Raw genomic sequence first — 13,463 nt, 5'->3', positions numbered from 1 at the left:
CCAGTTCAGCGGTGCTTGAGGCGGCGGTGCCCTGTTCAGTGGTGCTTGAGACGGGGTGCCCTGGTCAGCGGTGCTTGAGACGGCGGTTCCCAGTTCAGCGGTGCTTGAGATGAAGGGCCCAGTTCAGCGTGCTTGAGATGGCGGTGCCCTGTTCAGCGGTGCTTGAGACGGCGGTGCCCTGTTCAGCGGTGCTTGAGACGGCGGTGCCTAGTTCAGCGGTGCTTGAGATGAAGGGCCCAGATCAGCGGTACTTGAGACGGCGGTGCCCTGTTCAGCGGTGCTTGAGACGGCGGTGCCCTGTTCAGCGGTGCTTGAGACGGCGGTGCCCAGTTCAGCGGTGCTTGAGATGAAGGGCCCAGTTCAGCGGTGCTTGAGACGGCGGTGCCCTGTTCAGCAGTGCTTGAGACGGCGGTGCCCTCTTCAGCGGTGCTTGAGATGAAGGGCCCAGTTCAGCGGTGCTTGAGACGGCGTTGCCCTGTTCAGCGGTGCTTGAGACGGCGGTGCCATGCTCAGCGGTGCTTGAGATGAAGGGCCCAGTTCAGCGGTGCTTGAGATGAAGGGCCCAGTTCAGCAGTGCTTGAGACGGCGGTGCCCTGTTCAGCGGTGCTTGAGACGGTGGTGCCCTGTTCAGCGGTGCTTGAGACGGCGGTGCCCAGTTCAGCGGTGCTTGAGATGAAGGGCCCAGTTCAGCGGTGCTTGAGACGGCGGTGCCCTGTTCAGCGGTGCTTGAGATGGCGGTGCCCTGTTCAGCGGTGCTTGAGACGGCGGTGCCCAGTTCAGCGGTGCTTGAGATGAAGGGCCCAGATCAGCGGTACTTGAGACGGCGGTGCCCTGTTCAGCGGTGCTTGAGACGGCGGTGCCCTGTTCAGCGGTGCTTGAGACGGCGGTGCCCAGTTCAGCTGTGCTTGAGATGAAGGGCCCAGTTCAGCGGTGCTTGAGACGGCGGTGCCCTGTTCAGCGGTGCTTGAGACGGCGGTGCCCTCTTCAGCGGTGCTTGAGATGAAGGGCCCAGTTCAGCGGTGTTTGAGACGGCGGTGCCCTGTTCAGTGGTGCTTGAGACGGCGGTGCCCTGTTCAGCGGTGCTTGAGACGGCGATGCCCTGTTCAGCGGTGCTTGAGATGAAGGGCCCAGTTCAGCGGTGCTTGAGATGAAGGTCCCAGTTCAGCTGTGCTTGAGACGGCGGTGCCCTGTTCAGCGGTGCTTGAGATGGCGGTGCCCTGTTCAGCGGTGCTTGAGACAGTGGTGCCCAGTTCAGCGGTGCTTGAGATGAAGGGCCCAGTTCAGCGGTGCTTGAGACGGCGGTGCCCTGTTCAGCGGTGCTTGAGACAGCGGTGCCCTGTTCAGCGGTGCTTGAGACGGCGGTGCCCAGTTCAGCGGTGCTTGAGATGAAGGGCCCAGTTCAGCGGATCTGGCCATGGCGTTGAGCTCATTTGCCACCTGTCCTGTGGCTGGCGGTGCCTTCATGCCCATCTGTCCTGTGGCTGGCGGGGCCCTCCTGGGCTGCAGTGCCGGGCATGTTGGTGGCCTCCTGCCCACCTGGGATGGGGCTGGCGGGGCCCTCCTGGCCAGCTGGGCTGATGGCGGTCTTGTCGGGCGTGCTGCCCTTCCCAGCCTTCCCTGATCGCCTGTGGCCCTTCCCTACCTTGGGCGGTGTGACTGCTGTCTCCACACCTCCTGCCGGAGCCATGGTAGGGGTTTTTGTGCCTGGTGTCTTGACCCTCTTGCGCCAGCCACTGCCTATCTTTGATTGTTTCTCGGGGGGTGAGCTGCCGTGCCTTGGCTCCGTACTGAACTCGCTGCCCTGGAGGGTGGGGGACTCCATAGTCCATGGCAGACTGTCATGACAGGGCCCGGTTTTGTGGTGGCTGAGGTGCTTACTGGAGTCCGATGACATGGACGGGGTGGGGGAGTTGGTGGAAAGAGGTTAAGTTTGGACAGGAAAAGCTTTTTAGGAGCAATGGCAGGGGTAGGTGTAATGGGTATGGGAGTGGAGGAAGAGGATGTGGTTGTAGGAGTTTGAAGTCTGGTGTCTTTGGGTGCAGGTGCTTGGGCTGGAGGCTGTCGTGAGGTGGATGGCTGTTGGGTGGGTGGCTGCCTGCGTTTGTGTATCTTGGAAGAGGGGGTCACAGACACACTGGGAGAGGACACAGGGGACATGTAAAAGTCAGTGGGGGTGGTGACTGCACGTGTGCGGGGGGTGCTGGTGTGTGTGCTGGTGATGGACGTAGTGGCTGAAGATGTAGTGCATGCAGGTGTGAGTGGAGACGTGACAGGGAGGGAGGAGGGAGACGAGGAGGAGGGGGACACAGTGGAGGCAGTGGGTGTTGTTATGTCTGTATGTGGATGTTGCTTGTGTGAATGCCTGTGTGATATGTGGTGCTTATGTCTGCCTGAGCTTCCCTTGGGTGTTGAGGTGTGTGCAGGCTGGTCTGATGGTGTGTCTGGGATAGGCAGAGGTACAGGTGATAGGGTCTGGGTGGAGGAAGTTGGAGGGGGGAGGCTAGAGGCAGGGACAATGGCTGCCATCAGTGCTGAGGCCAGAGTGTTGAACGATCGCTGAAGGGCAGCCTGACCAGAATGAATGCCCTCCAGGTATGCATTACTCTGGTGCACCTCTCTTTCGACACCCTGGATGGCATTCACTATGGTAGACTGCCCAACAGTGAGCGTCTTCAGGAGGTCAATGATCTCCTCACTGAGGGCAGCAGGGGTGACTGGGGCAGGGCCTGAGGTGCCTGGGGCGAAGGAGATGCCCACCTTCCTGGGTGAGCGGGCACGGGGCAAACGCTGAGGGGCTGCTGGGAGGGCGGTGCTGGTGCGCTGAGTGGCGGCTGTACCTGATGTTGCGGGGGCACAGATGTTGCCACCACCACAAGGGAGCTCCCTTCAGAGGACGAGTCCGTGTCACTTATGTCTGCCCGAGTCCCCACTGTGGAGCTCCCCTCGCCCTCCGTCCCACTGGTGTAATCGGAATCCGTTGCATGGCCCTCCATGGCCATGTGGGATGCAGCTCCCTCGTGCTCTGATGCCACTTCTCCTCCGCCTGATGATGCTAATGCACACATGAACAGGAAAAATACAAAAAAGGGGAGGGGGAGAAACTAAAGACATGTTGAGTGCATGCATTGGCGACACCGTTGGCGGACAGGACACACACAGAAGCCCCCTGCACTACGCCGCGCACTTGGGGTCCACTACTCAATCCGTGGGACATTGCCTACAAGCCTATGGACGACATCTGCACACATAGATGACACAGGGCCATGAATAGCTGTACTTGGCACCCTACAGAGGTGGGGGGCGGGGCACAGGGCCATGCCTTACGGAGGGGCCTAGCCTACAGAACTCACCCTGGCCTAGGGAGACCCACAGCCCTCCTCCCCTCCCAGACACCTCCACTGCGCGCAAAGTCACCAGAATAAGAGTGTACTCACCCCCTTGTGTCTGCTGTGATGTCCTCACGTGCCCATCCAAATCGTGGTAGGCCACCGCCAGGATCCGGAACATCAGGGGGGTCAAAGTCCGACTAGCACCCCTCCCACGTTGGGAGGCCATCCCCAGCTGAGCCTCCGCCGTCTTCCTGCTCCAGCGTCGGATGTCCTCCCATCTCTTCCGGCAGTGGGTGCCCCGTCTCTGGTAGACCCCCAGGGTCCGGACGTCCTTGGCAATGGCACGCCAAATATCAATCTTCTGGTGGGCGCTGACCTATGTGAAATGTACAGGGGGAGAAAAAGAGTCATCACCTTCTGCACTCTCAATGTGACTGGCCCCCCATCCCTACCCTTGCCATGTGGCACATGCTCTCATCCGTCATTTGATGCATGCCTCAATCGCTCCCCTCCCCACCATCTTTCATCCACCCCACTCAACACAGGCATTGGCCACTAAGCATGGCCTCATTGTACTTACCTGTTGGTCTGGAGGACCGTAGAGTAGCGCATACTGGGGGAGGACCCCATCCACGAGTTTCTCCAACTCCTGAGCTGTGAAGGCAGGGGCCCTTTCCCCAGTCGCATGAGCCATCGTCGCTTCCAGACCGAGGTCACAGCAGCACTTGCAGTGTAGGTCCTCTCCTGTCGAAGATCAGGTATCGAGTGATTAAGCTGATAGAAAATGGCGGTCATGCCCGCGGCGGTGCGTACCGCAACTGCCGGGGCACATCGTCATTGGCTCCTGAGACCCATAGGGCTCAATGTTAACCAATGCTGCTTTGCGCCGCGGTCTTTGACCGCCTACCGCCACGGTGTGCCACGCCAGCGCATTTACCTCACATCCCATTGTCGCACTTCACAGGTCAGGCATCCGCCATTTTAAGGGCCCACATGGCTTACTTTTTACTGCGTCACACATACCTAGGCCTTGCATCAACACTCATACAAACCATTCAATGCATTGGGAATCGTGTTTAGTGCAAGCTGTGGTTACGTACCTGTGGGTTGATTGACTCTGTGCTCGCTGTTGTCCTTCATAGGCACCGTCCGCTGGGACATGCGAGGAGATGGAGGAATCTTCCCGTGTACAGACCACTGGTGGACATGTCGACAATGGAGGAAAGACATGTCATACTGACATACAGGCTTGTCCGAGCCACTATTCATGAACTGTGTGCCCAGCTGGAGCCAGACCTGATGTCACCAATCCGCCAACCCACAGGGATCCCCCCCTCTAGTGCAGGTGCTGTCAGTGCTCCATTTCTTTGCAAGTGGGTCATTTCAAACAACAGTGGCCATATCATCAGGGATGTCCCAGCCTATGTTTTCCAAGGTGTTGTCCAGAGTGTTGTCTGCCCTGCTGAAACACATGCGGAGCTACATCATTTTCCCTGAGGTGGGGGATTTGCCTACAGTGAAGGGTGATTTCTATGCCCTTGGACATATCCCCAACATCATAGGTGCCATTGATGGGACCCATGTGGCTTTAGTACCCCCCAGCAGGAGTGAACAAGTGTACAGAAACAGGAAGAGTTATCATTCTAGGAATGTACAGATGGTGTGTTAATGCTAAGTTCCCTGGCTCAGTGCATGACGCGTACATCATGCGGAATAGCAGCATCCCTTACGTGATGGGTCAACTCCAGAGGCAACGTGTGTGGCTAATTGGTGACTCTGGTTACCCCAACCTGTGATGGCTACTGACCCCAGTGAGGGATCCCAGGACAAGGGCAGAGGAACGGTACAATGAGGCCCATGGGCGAACTAGGAGGGTGATCGAGCGGACCTTCGGCCTCCTGAAGGCCAGGTTCAGGTGCCTCCATATGACAGGTGGATCACTATTCTACTCACCAAAGAAGGTGTGCCAGATCATCGTGGCCTGCTGTATGCTTCACAACCTGGCTTTGCGATACCAGGTGCCTTTTCTGCAGGAGGATGGTCCAGATGGTGGTGTTGTAGCAGCTGTGGAGCCTGTGGAGAGTGAAGATGAGGAAGCCGAAGAGGACGACATAGACAACAGGAACGCAGTAATACAGCAGTATTTTCAATGACACACAGGTAAGATTCCAACCCGGCATATTACATATACTTAACCCCTACTACCTCTCTCCTGTCTGAACTTTTCCCCCAGTGTATGGTAACTGAGTTGTGACTTTCCCTTCCAATTTCAGAGATGTGGGCCCCACTGCGTGACATCTGCTTTTTTCCCCATGGACTACAGCTGTGTGACAGTGGTATGTTGGCATCACAATGTAAATATGCATTTTTGGCACGGTACTGTCTAATACATTTGTACAAACTCACAGCCAGACTCCTGATTGTTTTGTGCAATAACTGTGTTTATTTCAGTCCTCTGTATTGGTGGGTGATTGCAAATCGGTGAGGGGTGATGGTGGAGGATTGTCCATGGCAGAGTCCAGACTATTAGTATCACAGGTGCATTGTCCAAATGCCTGATGAAAATGGAGCATGGGCAGTATAAGGATGGAGAGGGTGTCAATGTGGGACAGTGGGATGACAATCAGGGAGGTATCCTTTCCTGGCGGGGGTCTTGGCATCTTACTCTGTCTTCTTCCTGGATCTCAGGGCCCGCTTGCGGGGTGGTTCTCCTTCTGCAGGGGGTGGGGTGCTGGTGGCCTGTTGGTCCTGTGGCGGGGTCTCCTGTCCACTAGCGCCGGCAGAGGTGGTAGGCAGTTCTTGGTTCATGCTAGTGTCAGGGGCCCTTTGTGGGGCCACAGTGTCCCGCAATGTGGTGACTACCTGATTCAGAGCCCCTACAATGGTGCCCAGGGCGGAACTGATGTTTCGTAGTTCCTCCCTGAAGCCTAAATACTGTTCCTCCTGCAGAAGCTGGATCTCCTGAAACCTGGCCAGGACCGTCGCCATCGTCTCCTGGGAGTGGTGGTAGGCTCCCATGATGGAGGAGAGGGCCTCGTGGAGAGTGGGTTCCCTGGGCCTGTCCCCCCCCTGTCGCACAGCAGCCCTCCCAGTTCCCCTGTTTCCCTGTGCCTCTGTCCCCTGGACCGTGTGCCCACTACTACTGCCCCCAGGTCCCTGTTGTTGTTGGGGTGGTGGGTTAACCTGGGTGCCCTGTAGTGGTGGACACACCGCTGCTTGACGTGTCCTGGGGACAGAGGGATGGGCCGGCTGGGTGGGTGCTGTGCTAGTGTTACCAGAGGGGGGAAGGTCTGCTATGGGCTGTGGCTGTCTGAGGGGAACCGACTGTCCAGACGTCCCCGATGGGCTGGGCTGGTCATCTAGATCCAAGTCGACAGAGGTGCTGTCCTCACTGTGGGCCTCTTCTGGGGGTGTAGTGGACATTTGTGGACCCTCCTGCGCGGTGACGTGGTGTTCAGGTCCTGCAGGGGTATAAAAGTATGGTTATAGCATTTGTGTGTGCCATTGCGTGTAATGGGTGGGTGCCCGTGTACCCCAGTGCTGGCATTCCCGTGTGGGGGCTTTTGTGACAGTGGTTTTGGGGGGATGGGTATGTGCAGTGGGCATGCTTTGTTGATGGGTGTCCATGCTTTGTGGTCGCATGCAGGGCTTGGGGTTGGGATGGGTGGGCTGTGATGGGGAGACATTTGCAAGGAGCAGGATGTTATGGGGGTGAGGGTGGGGGTATGAGTTGGCATGCTGGTGGGGTGGGGGGGATGAAGTAGTTAAGATTTTACTTACCAGAGTCCATTCCTCCAGATACTCCTGCGAGGCCCTCAGGATGCAGGATTGCCAAGACCTGCTCCTCCCATGTTGTGAATTCTGGGGGAGGAGGTGGGGGTCCGCCGCCAGTCCGCTGCACTGCGATGTTGTGCCTGGATACCATTGAACGCACCTTCCCCCGTAGGTCGTTCCACGGCTTCCTGATGTCGTCCCTATTTCTTGGGTGCTGTCCCACAGCGTTGACCCTATCGACTATTCTGCTCCATAGCTCCATCTTCCTGGCAATGGTGGTGTGCTGCACCTGTGTCCCGAAGAGCTGTGGCTCTACCCGTACAATTCCCTCCACCATGACCCTGAGTTCATCCTCCGAGAACCTGGGGTGTCTTTGTGGTGCCATGGGGTGGTGTGGGTGATGTGTGGGGTGGATTGTGTGGTGATGTGTATTGGTGTGTTGTGTGAAGTGCGTGGAAATATTGCTGGGTGAAAGTAAAATGCGCGTCTGGGTGCTCAGATCTCTATTTCTCAGTGTGTGGTCCCGATTCTGTAGCAGTGGGGGTTTGTGGGTGATGTGGGTGTGTGTTTTATATTGTGTTGGGTGTGTGGGAGTGGTGTGTGTATGTGTCTCAGGTGTGTGTATTTGGAATTGTCCAATGTGGCTGTGTTTTGTAAGTGTATGTGTATTATGAGCGCGCCGGTGTGTACCGCCAATGGTATACCGCGGTTGAAAGACCGCTGCATGGATTCATGTGTCGTGATAGTGTGGGCGTATTTCTGTTGGCGTGACGGTGTAGGTTTGGTCATCGCCAGTTTCTCGCTGCCCTTTGGTGTTGCGGACTTTTGTGGATGTCTGTATTTTGGCGGTTTGCCTGTTGTGGGTCAGAATGAACGTGGCGGTTTACCGCAGCCGCGGCGGTATGTTGGCGGTCTTCTGACAGCGGTAAGCTGATTTTACCGCCAATGTTGGAATGACCCCCTGTGTCTTTGCACTCCCCAGGATACATCAATGGGCATGGAGCGCCCTCGTGGAGCAGTGGCGTCGTGTGTTTGTCAGGCTGAGGTGCCCCCCTTCCCCTCCCCCTGAGGTGCCTGTATATTTTCTATGTGATGCCCCTCCAGTGTTCTCTCCATTTGGAGTCAGGTATCTAGTGTGGGCCTTGCCCATGCATTTTGGGCCCAGTGGTCCACGGACAATGATTGGTGCGCTATCCGGACTTGTGTAGTTGGTGTACATAATTGTATATACTGGATTTTGAGTTTTGACTGATGGATTTTTTTTTATTACAGTCATTAAAATAATTTCCTTTGGTCCTTGCGTTATTCATGGGGGGGTGGGAGGGTGTAGGTGTAATGTTGCAGCATGTGTTTGTGTGTACGGTGTTGTGGGTGAGGGTGGGGGTAGGGGTGTTGCATGTTGTGTGTGTGTGTCACTCTCTTTTCCCTCCCCCTCCCCTGTGTTGTAGATGCAGTACTCACCGTGGTCGTCAACGCCGTTGTTGGAGCTCCTGATAGAGGAGCAGGAAGACCATCGCCGGCAGGATCTGCAGTTCGTGCTCCATGGTGTCCTGGTTCCTCGTGGAGTGTGGAGAGGTGAGTGTTTTCCCTTCTGTGTAGGGTTTCTGCCGTGTTTTTATTCGCGTTGGTTCCGCCCCGGAAAAGGTGGCTGATTGCCGTGTTGTGATAGGGTGGGCGGTACATTGTCTTCCGCCTGTCTGTTGACGGTGTCCGCCGCGCTGTTTGTTTGTACCACCGTGGCGGTCAGAGTGTTAAAGTGGCTGTCTATGTTAGCGGTTTCCGCCACAGTCGTAATCCCATTTTTTTTCCGCCGGCCTGTTTGTGGTATTACCGCCGCTTTGACACCGACCACCAGGGTTGTAATGAGGGCCTATGTCTGAGCACAGTGTAATAAGCCTAATCTGCCATTTGGGTTTTCCCCCTGGGGTACACCACCCCTCATACCTGGAGGAAGAAGCCGGTAGTCTAGAGAGACACCGTCCCCATGTGGATCAGGGGTCCGGCCATCTAGGCAAGTAGCAGCAGCGAAGCAATCAGCATGCAGTCGTGGTCATCTGGCTGGAACCTATCTCTAACGTGTCTGGGACAAAAGGAGTGTTTTTATAATATAACGGTTAACATTCTAAGAAATGGTCTCCACGTATGAGTGTGTGATTTCTGTGAATGTTGGAGACACAGCATACCACGTTTGTCTGCAGCCCTAGCTGACTGTATCCTTGGAGAAAGCACGGAGTGAAATAAATGTCCTACTAAGAACGTAATGCTTTCCTAGGCGAAAGTACAATGAGATAAAGAAAATAAAACAGCACCGCAAATATTGCTATTGCTAGAAAAATAAATCAATGCTGAATAAAACGTAACAGGCCTAGTTAGCATAACACAACATGTCTAAAACATGGCAAAAATAGCTATACAACACCCTCCCCTTGCCATCAAAAGTGGTTTGAAAGTTTAAGAAAAACAAACTCTTATAAAAAAAAAGATATATGTCAATTGTGACAAGTTAAGGGACACAGAGGCAGGAAGAAGGACAATTTGAACAAACCGAATTCAATAGTCAGTGTCACTCTGGGAATCACCAATTACATCCTGGACAATTGAAGCCAGGAGATGTTCTACTTCGGCAGGTGGTAAAATATCCAGATCGTATCCAAGGAGAGCCACAGGGCACTCATGTTCCAAAGCTTGAGCTTCAGCTGAGGCAGCAGCATTCCATATCATGCCCTTCATATAGTTAAGAGTCGCAGAATCCATAAAGGCAACTCGTAAATGGCTTCCCGTAGCAAACGCACCCTCAATGCGCATGTCTGATAATCAGCCCTTATCAAGAACATCAACACATCAGTGTCCAACGAAAGTAGGCGCTGTGAAGAAAGACAGACTTTACGTGCACATTCAAAAAGGCACCATAGGCATTGAAACATGGCTGCACACAATCCAAAACTGGTTGGAATGACAAAGACCAGTCACACTCCAGTTGTTCCAGGAGTGATGCTCTGAAATACTGCATCATACATTCACGACACAGTTGTGATGGTGGTAGGATTTTCAGTACTCCTTGCTGTGACGGGACAGCCATTGCCCAGAAAATTTAGCAACAGCAAAATGCCACCTATTATAGCTAAAGTAATCGGAAATCCTCTGAGAACACTAGAAAACATTAGAAAGTATAGAATGTAAGGCTGATGGTATTAAACCGAATACGGAGAAGAAGGTATGAACAAAACCACAACCAACAGCATTAAAAAATGGGTGATTCCAGTAGTACTGGACACATTAAATATTAGTCCCACAAGTTCACCAAAGTGTCTCTGAAAGTTTGTAATTAAAAGGGACTGAATCTCCTCCGATGACCTCGCAGCGTATAGCGCATAGGTCTTGAGTGCAGATGTAAGCGCCACATGTTTTTGAAACAATAAAACCTTTAGTCTGCTCAGTTCGTCAAAATTCACAATCAAAAGTAGCAATATGAGGCCAAACATCTGCTACTCCTTGAAACTGCATAGGGGGAAAAGGACATTCCAGCAGCCTGTAACAATTTGAAAAACCGAAACGACGTAAGATATTCCGGCTCGCATCCCACAACAGCTCTCACTGTTAAGGAGCACATAGCTACCAATGGAGAGCAACTAGAATGCTTGTCTAATCAAGGGGGCTGGGACTCCCTTCAGATAACAAGCCAAATTTGCTGCTGAGGCATTACACGCTCCGTGCAAGGACACCTGTTTATAAACCATTGAATGGCTCACAGAAGTCTTGCATTCACTACCGCTAAGAAAGACCTCTTTCATGCCATTGAAACATTTGTATGCAAAACGAAGGTCCCACACCTCATGTATGTATCTATCTCCCAGCCTTTGATATCTCCCTACTGGAATGTGTTTCGAACATGATGTTAATTGAAGTGTTGAAATGGGCAGATTTATAAACCCATGTATTAGCCATTCTGCAGATGGTATTTCAGCCACAGTAAAATGCAACTTTTCTAACTTTTCAATATTCATATGACATATGTTGCTTCCTTCTTAGCCATTAGTTGTTGTTGTCGCTTTAAATTAAATTTGGAAAAAATCTCCCTTGCGCTTACGCGTTGCCAGGGAACGTGACCTGCTTTCAATGTTTGTAGTGTCCAACCTAACTGCATAATCATTCTTAGCCGACTTTGTCCATGTTGCAAAAATGATACTTCACTCTGTACTATATCTATTGCAGAGGATAAAGGCCCTCATTATGAACATGGCGGTCCGTTCCCCACCGCCGGTGGTGGCAGTAGAAACCGCCAACAGAGGAGCGGCCAGGGCCACCAAATAATGAACCAAACGAAACACATGCATCCCGCACACCACTCACCGCCAGGAAAGGAGTCCCGCTGACGACGGCAGAGTCCACCCACAGGCCTTCGGAAAGACCCAACCCACCCATCAAATTATGAACTACCATTCTGCTGTAAGTTCCGGGGTGGGAACCACTGCCACACAAAGCCAGGTGGAAAAGAAACAAAAAGAAGGAAACACTCACCGGAGTTCCACAAAACGTGCAGCAGCAGCCATGGACAGAGAGCTGCAGATCATGCCAGACTTGCTCCTTGCCATATGTCTACACGACCGAGACCGCCGATGAAGATGACAACGGAAAGTATTGCAACCTACGACACAAGGGAGGGAAGGGCAAAGTTACATACCCACCCACTCCACCCACCCCGCAATGCCCCCCATCCCTTCCCAGCAGCACAAGTCAGACACCCCACACCAAGAGGAACGTACCCGATCGGGGCCACTGCAACTTGGCCATAGTATATACAATAGCCCCACACCCTTAAATAACTGAACCAAATACCAGAGTGGAACTGCGTGCAGCCCAAACACAGGCCACACGATAACTTTATTATGTAGCTCAGTGAGCTAAATGGTGCCAACAGGGCCAATGGCCAGTCCATCAAAAGTAATTAGTCCTTGGCCACAATTGGCCACACCTGACTTCCACAAGTGCTGGGTACTCCTCTGAACAGGGCACCATATGGGGATCCAAGCTCCTCACGGAAGGGGGCATTATTTACAACCGGGGTGGGACTTAGACTTGCGTGAGGAGGTTGGAAGGGGGTGGGCTTCTCCTTTGAAGGGGGTGGTGGCTGTTTGGCTCAGGCGGAGCAGGATGCATAGGCTCTGAGCAGGCCTTCTTCTTCACCGGAGAAGGGGCAAGGGAATGGGAAGGCTGGACCGGGGTGGGCTGTGATGTAGAAGGAGCAGAAAGGGCAAGGAGGTGGGCACATTTCGGGACAAGACGGGGTGGGCCAGGTGGTTCAAACAGGTCTGCACGGGAGAGGAAAGGTTTTTTTGGAGCAATTGGGGTGGGCGTGGATGAGGGCCTGGGAGTGGAGGCAGAGGGAGTTGATGTATGGGGTGTAGGTGTGCATGTAGTGGGTGCAGGTGACTGCTCAGTATGCTGTGGTCTGGTGGATGTCTGATGGGTAGGTGTCTTGGTGCGTTTGAGTGTTTTGGGAGGTGGGGTGGACATAATGGGAGAAGACAGACAACTAGTGTGGATGTATGTTGGGTGGGTGTCTGCAAGTTGGGTGAGTGTGCTGCGTGTGTCAACTACAGTGGAGGTGGTGAGTGCAGGTGTGGTGTATGGGGTGCATGTATGGCTGTCTGCTATTGTGGTGAGTGCAGGAAGAGGAGCAGTAACAGTGAGTTAAGGTGCAATGCATGAGGGTGTGGATGTAGAGGGGACAGACAGGGAGGCGGAAGAGGCGGGCACACTGGGGGAAGTGGACATTGTTGTGTGTGCAGGTGTCTGTTGGCTGTGTGAATGCTTGTGGTGGGAGGTGTGGTGCTTGTGTTTGGAAGTGTGCTTCTTCTGTGTTGATGTGCCTGTAAACGGGTCTGATTGTGTGCTTTGGACGGGTGAAGGGAGTAGGGGGCTGGAAGGGGTAGAGGAGGTTGGAGGGGGGGATGGAATGGCCAGGGAAACTGTCTATAGTCCAAGAGGAGGCCAGAGCCTGAAAAGATCTATGTAGGGCAGACACAGCACCGTGAATCCCATCCAGATAGGCATTGGTCTGCTGCACCTCAGAAGCCAGACCCTGGATGGCATTGACGATGGTTGTCTGCCCTACAGAGATGGTTCTCAGGAGGTCAATAGCCTCCTCTGTGAGGGCAGCAGGGCTGACTGGGGCAGGGGAGGAGGTGCCTGGGGCGAAGGCGAAGCCCACCTTCCTGGGTGGGTGGGCACGGGCAACTCAGTGGGGAGCAGAAGGGAGGGCGCTGATGGTATGGGGGGTGGCAGAAGATTTTACGGTAGTGGTGTGTGCACTAGGGTCCGCCACCGCCAGAGGACCCCCATCGGAGGAGGTCTCAGAGT

This window comes from Pleurodeles waltl, chromosome 1_2 (genome assembly GCF_031143425.1).
Source record: "Pleurodeles waltl isolate 20211129_DDA chromosome 1_2, aPleWal1.hap1.20221129, whole genome shotgun sequence".
Taxonomy (NCBI): domain Eukaryota; kingdom Metazoa; phylum Chordata; class Amphibia; order Caudata; family Salamandridae; genus Pleurodeles; species Pleurodeles waltl.
This window is presented reverse-complemented; position numbering follows the sequence as displayed.